We start from the raw sequence: 12166 nt of genomic DNA on the forward strand, positions 1-12166 counted from the left end.
ACCGAGAGGGCCCAGAGATACCTCTCCGATACTCGGAGTGACAAATCCTAATATCGATCTATGCCAACCCAACAAAACACCTTCGGAGATACCTGTAGAGCATCTTTATAATCACCCATTTACGTTGTGACGTTTGATAGCACACAAGGTGTTCCTCCGGTATTCGAGAGTTGCATAATCTCATAGTCAAAGGAATATGTATAAGTCATGAAGAAAGCAATAGCAATAAAACTTAACGATCATTATGCTAAGCTAATGAATGGGTCTTGTCCATCACATCATTCTCCTAATGATGTGATCCCGTTCATCAAATGACAACACATGTCTATGGTTAGGAAACTCAACCATCTTTGATTAGCGAGCTAGTCTAGTAGAGGCTTACTAGGGACATTGTGTATTGTCTATGTATCCACACATGTATCAAGTTTCCAGTTAATACAATTGTAGCATGAATAATAGATATTTATCATGACATAAGGAAATATAAATAACAACTTTATTATTGCCTCTAGGGCATATTTCCTTCAATCCCATCTAGGGACCTTTTCCGGCACCCTGCCGGAGGGGGATTCGATCACAGAGGGCTTCTACATCAACACCATTGCCCTTCCGATGAAGCGTGAATAGTTTACCCCAGACCTACGGGTCCATAGCTAGTAGCTAGATGGCTTCTTCTCTCTCTTTGATTCTCAATACCATGTTCTCCTCGATGTTCTTGGAGATCTATTCGATGTAATACCTTTTTGCGGTGTGTTTGCCGAGATCCGATGAATTGTGGATTTATGATCAGCTTATCTATGAATATTATTTGAATCTTCTCTGAATTCTTTTATGCATGATTTGATATCTTTGTAATTCTCTTCGAACTATCGGTTTGGTTTGGCCAACTAGATTGGTTTTTCTTGCAATGGGAGAAGTGCTTAGCTTTGGGTTCAATCTTGCAGTGTCCTTTCCCAGTGGTAGTAGGGGCAGCAAGGCACGTATTGTATTCTGCCATCGAGGATAAAAAGATGGGGTTTTCATCATATTGCTTGAGTTAATTCCTCTGCATCATGTCATCTTACTTAATGTGTTACTCCGTTCTTTACGAACTTAATGCTCTAGATGCATGCTGGATAGCGGTCGATGTGTGGAGTAATAGTAGTAGATGAAGAATCATTTTGGTCTACTTGACACGGACACGATGCCTATATTCATGATCATTGCCTAAGATATCGTCATAACTTTGCGCTTTTCTATCAATTCCTTGGCAGTAATTTATTCATCCACTGTATTATTTGCTATCATGAGAGAAGCGTCTAGTGAAACATATGGCCCCAGGGTCTATTTTCCATCATATAAGTTTCTATTTTCCATCATATAAATTTCCGATCTACTCTTTTTGCAATCTTTTACTTTCCGATCTATAAACCAAAAATGCCAAAAATATTTACTTTATCGTTTACCTATCTCTATCAGATCTCACTTTTGCAAGTAACTGTGAAGGGATTGACAACCCCTTTATCGCGGTGGGTGCGAGGTTGTTTGATTGTTTGTGCAGGTATTCGGTGATATCTCCTACTGGATTGATACCTTGGTTCTCAAACTGAGGGAAATACTTATCTCTACTTTGCTGCATCACCCTTTTCTTTTCAAGGGAAAAATCAACGCAAGCTCAAGAAGTAGCACCGCGCTCGATCAAAATCGACGAGGAGGGCCTCGTTGACGCCGGGAGGTTGGCTTCGCAGCAAAAAACGACGACGGCGTACCATGGCCGCCATCCGAAGCAACGAAGGTTGTGCTCGGTCGCGGCTGTCACGTGGCCAACGCCGGAGCTTCGGCGGCCACTAGTCGAGGCTATGACCCACAGAGGAGCAGCGACGACCATGACGGGCAGCGGAGGACCGACAACCAATCAGAATCGGGCGTCGGAAGGGTGCGTCGCCGGATCCCGATTCGACAGTGCGGCTGGGCTTCGACACGCGTCCGAAGCGACAGAGCCGGAAGATGAATGCGAGCCGGCGACGGTTTAGACGACGAGCAAAATTACAGCAACAACGGTTAGGGGCAGTCGGGCAGAGGTGGTGCTGCTAGGGGGAAATATCCACGTGACGGTTGGCCGTTCACGAGCGAGGCCCTTTCGGGTTGTTGAAGAGTGTTTTTTTTAATCTTCTATATCAAAGCCTAGAAAACAGTTAGACCCTAAAATAGGGCTGCTATTGAGAAAAAAAACGATGACACATGACAGTGAAAACGATGGTGAAGCTTGCTCTGTTGGAACATGGAACCCAACCGAGTACTTCAGAAAGGAGTCTCGCTCTGCTCCCCCAATCCCCGTCCAAAACCCTCGCTTTCGCCGTCCATGGCGTCGCTGATGGACGACGTCACCGCCGAGATCTTCCTCCGCCTCCCGCCGGACGAGCCCGAGCACCTCTTCCGCGCCGCCCTCGTCTGCAAGCCCTGTCTCCGCGTCCTCCGCGACCCCTCCTTCCGCAGCCGCTACATCGTCTTCCACCGGGCGCCGCCCCTGCTCGGCCTCCTCCACAGGCTCCAGGTCTTCGAGGGAGACCCCGCCGCCCGCCTCGCCCCCACCACAGCGGCGCCCCTCCCCCCCTACCCCGACCTCTGCCGCACGCGCCCCCTCGACTGCCGCCACGGCCGCGCCCTCCTCCACGTGGGGGTCGGGGCTTGGCATTTCGTCGTCTGGGACCCAGTCACGGGCGAGCAGCACCGCCTCCCGGAGCCCGAAATCTCGTGGCTCATCTACACCGCCGCCGTGTTCTGCGCCGTGCCCGGCTGCGACCACCTTGACTGCCACGGCGGCCCCTTTCGGGTCGTCTTTCTGGTCACCGAGGACTGCACAGATCTAGTCAAGGCCGCCGTGTACTCATCAGAGACAGGTGCGTGAAGCGCGCCAGTGACAATGGACGCCGGCTGCGATGTCCAGCACAGGCGAGATGCCCTTGCGGCTGGATTCTACTACACGCCCTATGTCCAGCCTAGGCGGGGCGCCGTCATTGGAGATGAAGCCTACTTCACACTTCGCTGGGGTAACCCAGTCGTCAAGTATAACTGGAGCAAGAATCGCATATCCATGATTGACCCGCCAACAAAGGATGTGTACAACGTCGGTGTCAAAAAAGAGCATGTTAACAACGTCGCCCTCATGGTGATGGAGGACAGTTCACTGGGGTTTGCCTGCGTTGAGGGTTCCAGCCTTCATCTGTGGTCAAGAAAGGTGAATGCAGAAGGAGATGCAGAATGGGTGCGGGGCAGGGCCATCCAGCTGGAGAGTATTATACCTGTAGCCAGTTCTGATGACAAACCATTTGTGGTGGGATGTGCAGAGGGTGTGGGTGTCATATTCGTCAGCACAGGCGTTGGCTTATTCACAATCAAGCTAGATTCTGGGCTGGTTAAGAAGGTTGCCGAGTTTGGGGTCTACTTCAGCGTCGTACCCTACATGAGCTTCTATACTCCAGGTATGGTCCTAGCCCTTCCTTCTGGTCTGTTATCCTGCGATTTCTTTACAGCATTTATATGTTCGCTTAATTGGTTGGTTTATGGTTTGCGAACAATTGCTCATAATTTAAGTAATGTGTGTTGGTTTGATTTATGTATGTGCTAGTATATGACATTGGAAAACAGAACATGATTTTTGTTATGAGATTCAACTTGTTAAGGAGCACAACCAAGCACTAGTGGAATTGCAAAATATGCTGTCAAATCTGTTGATGTAGTATTACCCTGTTACCTTGCTTCAGATTTTCTTGAAAAAAATAACAGTTTGTTATTTTCTGGCATAGCAGAAGTTCACACCTCAACGTAGTCTTGTAACACTTGTAATGAGTACAAGCACTTAGTTCTTCAATGTAGGATGCTAGTTGGACAGTTACTTATGAGTTTTTATGCATGGTATCTTTTCTGATCGTGGCACATTGTTACCGTGGAAGTCACTACAATCAATTGGGGCTGTCTCGTTGAATCCACCCTGATCGTACTGTCAGAATTCTGTACTTCAGTTTATTGTGTCAGGCATATTAGAGTACTGCTTGGTCTATGCTCGATTCAGTTACTTGGAACTACAATGTTTACTCTATGTTGTTTCTCTTTCCTGAAATTTAATATAACTCTATTACAGTATTATTGTTGCCTCCAAAAGTGCTATCAAGTATCAGCACCAAACCTTTTGGACATACAATTGGAGATACTAGTAGCCGAGTCCTAATTTGTGTTAATTTTTTTATTTTGGAGTTAAGTCTGGTTGTTCTTCTGCTATTATATAGATCAGCCCATGGGAAGCCCAATTGCATCACTAGCCCTTAAATTTCTACTTTTCGCTAGAGCCATTGATTGGTCAAATACTTTTCTTTTCTTGAATGCTTAGAAGAACTGCACATCATTGTACTACAGACGGAATAAGAATGTCCATACGATGGGAAGGGGAAGGAAATAGAGAACAGAAAAACACTACTCCAAGCCTGTCATAACAGGGAACACCGAGATAAAACAAAAATACTACTGACTACAAAAATGTGAAGTTTGATGTAATCGATGAAGAGTGAAGTGGGCGCTAGCTGTTTGCTAAATACTACTACAACAACCTCATACATATCTGTTGTGTTGCATTTTCTTTACTGTATCTGTGTCTGCTTAGTTTGTTTGTTCTGGTTTGTGAACAGCTTCAACAAACTCAAACTGTAATTATTTACTCCCTCTGTCCCAAAATAAGTGTCGTGGCTTTAGTTAAATTTGTTGAACTTATTTTTGGACGGAGGGAGTAGTTGTTATCTTCACATGTAGAGATTGCCGCAAACTGAATACATGTCCATCGGAAACTGACCTTAATTTGAATTCTGTGATTTCAATTGTTATTATGGACCGCATTGGTAAAAAATACAAATATGCATGCAAACTTTTAAATCTCATATGATGTTCTTACTTTGTTTCAGATAATCTTTTCAGAACTATTCTATTGTTATTCTGGTATATCTGAAGCTCACATCTGGAGATCATTTTCTATTATTTTGTGAAGCATTTTTTGATCTCGTATTATGCTGTACTTGTATATAGCAAATCAAACTGCAAATGCTGACTTCGAATGTTGGTTTTGATTTTTGTGCATAATAACTTCTCAGATCGTGGTAGATTTCCATCCCTGGCGGAGATAACTGATGTCTGATATGCGCCGCTCAAGAGCAAGAGTGCAAGACCTTGCGAAATGGATGAAGCCATTATCATAAATGTACTGCTGGTGGCTTCTTGCAGAGCTACCGCTATCAAATCCTTTTTATTTTCTGTTGAGTAGGCAAAGCATGACTGTTGCAAGTAATTATGACCAAAACCAAGGATGCATAATTTGAATCATCTGGGCCATTCGGTTTCTCCGAAGTTCATCCAAATGTACTAATTCAGATTCCAAAGTGACAGAAGTGGAACAAAGACCGCATATGCTGCCATATGAAGCTGCTTTTTTTAACGGTATTTTTGAATTCAGGATCTGGTTATTGAATAGTTGATCTGGTGGATTGAACATGAATCAACAGCCATGGTAAAACGGAGATGAAAGTTGACCTGGATGTCATGCCATGTGTTTTCTGCTTTATTTCTGAGATAAAAACCCTCCGTGTACTGTATGTTTCATACTCTCTGTGTACTGTGCAATCAATGTGTGGCAAATTTCAGTTCATATGTACAAGAAATAATTAGCGCCTTGTACGCGACGCTAAATCCCACTTTACGAATGGTATTTATTTACTTGAGAGAAATTTCCCGCCTGTAGTATCTTATTTTTTTCTGAGAAATTCCTGCCTGTAGCATCTATTGTGGTATGCAGAGACAGGCACATACATACGGCATGAACGAAGCAGATTCCGAGCCCGGGAAAAGACCCTCCTGGGCCGTCGCCTGTAAACAAGACACCCAGAGAGTATACAGAGCTATGGGCCTATGGCCCAACCGTGGAGCCGCAGATGCAGCGTTGTGTTTAGCTTTTGTTATTAGTACCATACCGCTTAGCTGGTACAAGTAGGGCTAGTTTATAAGTCGCTCCCCGGGCACGGTTAGCGCCACACGGCAGGTGTGGTCAGCCCTTCATATTGATGAGTATTTGAATTTGAATGGTGTTGAGTGGAAGAGGAGAAGAAGAAAAGGAAAAAGGCCAAGAAAGACACATATCGTTTGAAGGACCGCACGCAGGCTGGCTTGGCATGCTTGCTACCAGCCAAACACACCGACATGGTGTGCTCGCAATTTTTTTTTTGCATACACCATAAATTTAATAATTTTTCTTCTTCCGATCATGGGATTTTTTTTTCTTCTCTGATCCATGTTCAACTTGCTACTGTACTATCTCGTGCTTCAAAGGGGAGGCGCTCGACGTGCCATGCTACTCCAAGAGCGATTCCGAAGAGAGCGGCTTCCGTACCGGGCAAGCCTTCGAAGAGGAAGGTGAACGAAGACACGGTCGGGCCCTCATCAAAGAGGTACGAGTTCACAAGTATGTTTTTTTAATAGTCACATCCAACTGTGACTTTCATGTTCGTCCTGTATCAGGAAAAGAGTTCGCCGAACTGTGTCCGGGGATCCGGCCCCAGCCGAGGAGTCGGGGGCCGATATGGGAGTAACGCCGGACTATCCTTCAGCTGAGGGTTCGGAAGATATGTCTGTCACCAACTCGGAAGTGGAGAGCGCCATGAATCACCGGCGTCGGAGGGCCATTTTACGAGACCCCCGCTTCTCGGAAGAGCCTTTTAATGCCTTCAGCTTGGCTGATGCCTACATCCGAACTGCTCGAGATGGGCTTAGCAGAGCCACAAAGCAGCATTTAAAAGATGCGCAGGTAAATTTACTGTGTCCGAATATGATAATCGTATGCCAGTAGCCCCCGAGACTTAAAGTAGTTGGTACAACTGATTTGGGGATCGTTGTATGATCAGGTTCTTTCGGAGAATAACGAGACTTGCTAGCCCAAGAGCTAGACAAATGCCGGACACAGTTAACTGCAGTTACCGCCGAACTGGAGAAATCCAAGAAGGCGTATGCGGGTAATATTTCCCTCCATCGAGAAATAGTAATTGTATAGCAGCTGTCTTAACACTGTGGCTTATCGCATAACAGGATCGTCAGATCAACTGGAGGAGAAAGAGTCGAAAAGACTACATGCCGCAGGCGAGCGGGTGCTGGCCTGAGTCAGACAGGAGAAAAACAAACTCCAAGATTCAAACACCCAGCTGGGCGAAGAACTGAAAGATGTGCGGGCCCAGTTGGCCGACTCCGTAAAGGAGAACAAAAGGTTGTGAGGCGGCATATTCAGTATGTGACCGAACTATACCTTATAGTAATTCGGACATAACAGGGACTGACAGAGTTATGTCTGCAGGTATGCTGACCGGTCGTCCCGAAGAGGAGATGTCCGGATTCTCGGGCGATCTGCTACAAGAGCTGCCGCGCATGCATGAGCAAGCTCGGCAGGCGATGCGAAGCGTTGCCAAGGCCTTGTGGCCATCTGCCTCTCCTCCAGGAAAGATGGAGGAGCTCCTGGAGCTATTCAAGGGAAAGAAGTTCCCGTTAGTTTGGTATATGACCAAGTAAAAGTAGCTGCCAAGTATTCCCAGCAGGATTGTAAGTTAGATAGCCTGCTGGACGGTATAGAGGAGGAAATGTTTGAGTCCAAGTGACTATGTATTTTCCTTCTAGCTGAATTGTAAAACGATTGTCATGGCGGACCTTTTCGCTTCGACCTCTGCACCCGAAGGTGCAGAGTGTTTCCGAATACCAGTGCGTCCGAATAGACCGGTGCATGCTTGGAAACCAGGCGTAGGGGTCATAGTTGCTTGAACAGACAAGTTGTATCCGGCTAGTTATGTTATATTACATGAAGATTGTAAGAAACATCTTCCAGAGAGAATAGTTCCGTTTAGGGTTCCTTTCCCTGGGTGTGCATGCGTTAATGCGCATGTCCGAACTGTGATTGAAAATCGCAGTATGTTTTAACTTCTGGGGGTTCACAATGTAGTAAATGCAAAAAACATCTTTAATCCACCGACCGAATATTCCCTTAAGAACGCTAGCTTTCGGCTTCACCCAGTCTGAGGTACACATTCGGATGACCCGGCAGTAACAATCACAGAGGTGCTTCCTTTATGCCCTAGCCGAATTAACGGGAATGTAGGGCATAAGCACAGGAGCCAGGCAACCCAGCTTGGCCAAAACTGGTGTCATATCGATGCATATAATGACGAAGAAAAGAAACATATGGAAAAACGCATATGTGATGAGTAATAGCAAGCTTCTGTTCAAGAAGCCCCCAGGTATGATGGATGTGCATATGTGAAGATGTGCATCAGGGGTGCGCGGTCTAACCGCACAAAAGCTTTAAAGCTAAAGAGAAAAAGCGAAAAGAGAGAAAAAATGAAGGAAACAACAAAGGGGAAGGAGACGGACACAAGAGTTCGGCGCTAGGCATAGAATCTTCGGAGTCTGGCCGCGTTCCAGGGGTTCGGCTCTAGGCGATTGTCTGACGCATCACGCAAGTGGTACGCTCCTCCGGTGAGAACTTCGTCGATGATGAAGGGACCCTCCCATTTGGGCTTGAGTTTGTCCTTTTTCTTCTCCGGCAAGCGTAGAACGAGTTCGCCAACGTTGTAAGTCTTGGCCCGTACTTCCCTCCTTTGATATCTGCGGGCCTGTTGTTAATAAAATGCGGAACATGCTTTAGCAACGTCGTGCTCCTCCTCCAGGGCGTCTAGGCTGTCCTGCCGATCGAGCTCGGCCTCTCTCTCTTCGTACATGCGCACTCGAGGTGAGTCATGAATAATATCGCAGGGTAGTACCGCTTCTGCGCCGTATACCATAAAGAAAGGTGTGTATCCGGTAGTACGATTGGGCGTGGTCCGCAGCCCCCAGAGTACGGAGTCGAGCTCCTCAACCCAGTGCTTGTCTGATTCCTTCAAAGATCGCACCAGCCTGGGTTTGATGCCGCTCATGATAAGACCATTGGCCCATTCGACTTGGCCATTTGTTTCGGGTGATAGACGGAGGCGTAATTGAAGGAAATATGCCCTAGAGGCAATAATAAAGTATTATTTATTTCCTTATATCATGATAAATGTTTATTATTCATGCTAGAATTGTATTAACCGGAAACATAATACATGTGTGAATACATAGACAAACAGAGTGTCACTAGTATGCCTCTACTTGACTAGCTCGTTAATCAAAGATGGTTATGTTTCCTAGCCATAGACATAAGTTGTCATTTGATTAACGAGATCACCTCATTAGGAGAATGACGTGATTGACATGACCCATTCCGTTAGCTTAGCACTCGATCGTTTAGTATGTTGCTATTGCTTTCTTCATGACTTATACATGTTCCTATGACTATGAGATTATGCAACTCCCGTTTACCGGAGGAACACTTTGTGTGCTACCAAACGTCACAACGTAAATGGGTGATTATAAAGGTGCTCTACAGGTGTCTCCAAAGGTACTTGTTGGGTTGGCGTATTTCGAGATTAGGATTTGTCACTCCAATTGTCGGAGAGGTATCTCTGGGCCCACTCGGTAATGCACATCACTATAAGCCTTGCAAGCATTGTGACTAATGAGTTAGTTGCGGGATGATGTGTTACGGAACGAGTAAAGAGACTTGCCGGTAACGAGATTGAACTAGGTATCGAGACACCGACGATCAAATCTCGGGCAAGTAACATACCGGTGACAAAGGGAACAACGTATGTTGTTATGCGGTCTGACCGATAAAGATCTTCGTAGAATATGTGGGAGCCAATATGGGCATCTAGGTCCCGCTATTGGTTATTGACCGGAGACGTGTCTCGGTCATGTCTACATAGTTCTCGAACCCGTAGGGTCCGCACGCTTAACGTTACGATGACAGTTTTATTGAGTTTTGATGTACCGAAGGAGTTCGGAGTCCCGGATGAGATCGGGGATATGACGAGGAGTCTCGAAATGGTCGAGACGTAAATATCGATATATTGGACGACTATATTCGGACTTCGGAAAGGTTCCGAGTGATTCGGCTATTTTTCGGAGTACCGGAGAGTTACGGGAATTCGTATTGGGCCTTAATGGGCCATACGGGAAAGGACAGAATGGCCTCAAAAGGTGGCCGCACCCCTCCCCATGGTCTGGTCCGAATTGGACTAGGGAAGGGGGGCGCACCCTTCCTTCTTTCTCCTCCCCCCTTCCCTTCTCCTACTCCCACAAGGAAAGGAGGAGTCCTACTCCCGGTGGGAGTAGGACTCCCCCCTATGGCGCGCCTCTCCCCTTGGCCGGCCGCCTCCCCCTTGCTCCTTTATATACGGGGGCAGGGGGCACCCCAGAGACACAACAATTGATCCTTGAGATCTCTTAGCCGTGTGCGGTGCCCCCCTCCACCATATTACACCTCGATAATACCGTTGCGGAGCTTAGGCGAAGCCCTGCGTCGGTGGAACATCATCATCGTCACCACGCCGTCGTGCTGACGAAACTCTCCCTCAACACTCGGCTGGATCGGAGTTCGAGGGACGTCATCGAGCTGAACGTGTGTAGAACTCGGAGGTGCCGTACGTTCGGTACTTGATCGGTCGGATCGTGAAGACGTACGACTACATCAACCGCGTTGTGATAACGCTTCCGCTGTCGGTCTACGAGGGTACGTGGACAACACTGTCCCCTCTCGTTGCTATGCATCACCATGATCTTGCGTGTGCGTAGGAATTTTTTTGAAATTACTACGTTCCCCAACAGTGGCATCCGAGCCTGGTTTCATGCGTTGATGCTATGCACGAGTAGAACACAAGTGAGTTGTGGGCGATATAAGTCATACTGCTTACCAGCATGTCATACTTTGGTTCAGCGGTATTGTGAGATGAAGCGGCCCGGACCGACATTACGCGTACGCTTACGCGAGACTGGTTTCACCGTTGCGAGCACTTGTTGCTTAAAGGTGACTGGCGGGTGTCTGTCTCTCTCACTTTAGTTGAACCGAGTGTGGCTACGCCCGGTTCTTGCGAAGGTTAAAACAGCACCAACTTGACAAACTATCGTTGTGGTTTTGATGCGTAGGTAAGAATGGTTCTTGCTAAGCCCGTAGCAGCCACGTAAAATATGCAACAACAAAGTAGAGGACGTCTAACTTGTTTTTGCAGGGCATGTTGTGATGTGATATGGTCAAGACATGATGTGATATAATGTGTTGTATGAGATGATCAAGTTTTGTAACCGAGTTATCGGCAACTGGCAGGAGCCATATGGTTGTCGCTTTATTGTATGAGATGCAATCGCCATGTAATAGTTTACTTTATCACTAAGCGGTAGCGATAGTCGTAAAAGCAATAAGTTGGCGAGACGACAATGATGCTACGATGGAGATCAAGGTGTCGCGCCGGTGACGATGGTGATCATGACGGTGCTTCGGAGATGGAGATCACAAGCACAAGATGATGATGGCCATATCATATCACTTATATTGATTGCATGTGATGTTAATCCTTTATGCATCTTATCTTGCTTTGTTTGACGGTAGCATTATAAGATGATCCTTCACTAAATTATCAAAGTATAAGTCTTCTCCCTGAGTATGCACCGTTGCGAAAGTTCTTCGTGCTGAGACACCACGTGATGATCGGGTGTGATAGCTCTACATTCAAATACAACGGGTGCAAAACAGTTGCACACGCGGAATACTCAGGTTAAACTTGGAACACGGAGACCGAAAGGTCGAGCGTGAATCATATAGTAGATATGATCAACATAGTGATGTTCACCATTGAAACTACTCCATCTCACGTGATGATCGGACATGGTTTAGTTGATATGGATCACGTGATCACTTAGAGGATTAGAGGGATGCCTATCTAAGTGGGAGTTCTTAAGTACTATGATTAATTGAACTTAAATTTATCATGAACTTAGTCCTGATAGTATTTTGCAAATTATGTTGTAGATCAATAGCTCGCGTTGTTGCTTCCCTGTGTTTATTTTTGATATGTTCCTAGAGAAAAAATATGTTGAAAGATGTTAGTAGATAAGATGCGGATTGGATCCGTGATCTGAGGATTATCCTCATTGCTGCACAGAAAAATTATGTCCTTGATGCACCGCTAGGTGACAGACCTATTGCAGGAGTAGATGCAGACGTTATGAACGTTTGGCTAGCTCAATATGATGCCTACTT

General features: G+C 46.2%; 1 pseudogene; it reads left to right on the plus strand.

Annotated features, from left to right (window-relative positions):
- The first annotated feature begins 2260 nt into the window (after nt 1–2260).
- Nucleotides 2261–7169, plus strand: LOC141041303 (uncharacterized; annotated as a pseudogene).
- The last annotated feature ends 4997 nt before the right edge of the window (nt 7170–12166 follow it).

Source organism: Aegilops tauschii, chromosome 2 (assembly GCF_002575655.3).
Source record: "Aegilops tauschii subsp. strangulata cultivar AL8/78 chromosome 2, Aet v6.0, whole genome shotgun sequence".
In the NCBI taxonomy this organism is placed as follows: domain Eukaryota; kingdom Viridiplantae; phylum Streptophyta; class Magnoliopsida; order Poales; family Poaceae; genus Aegilops; species Aegilops tauschii.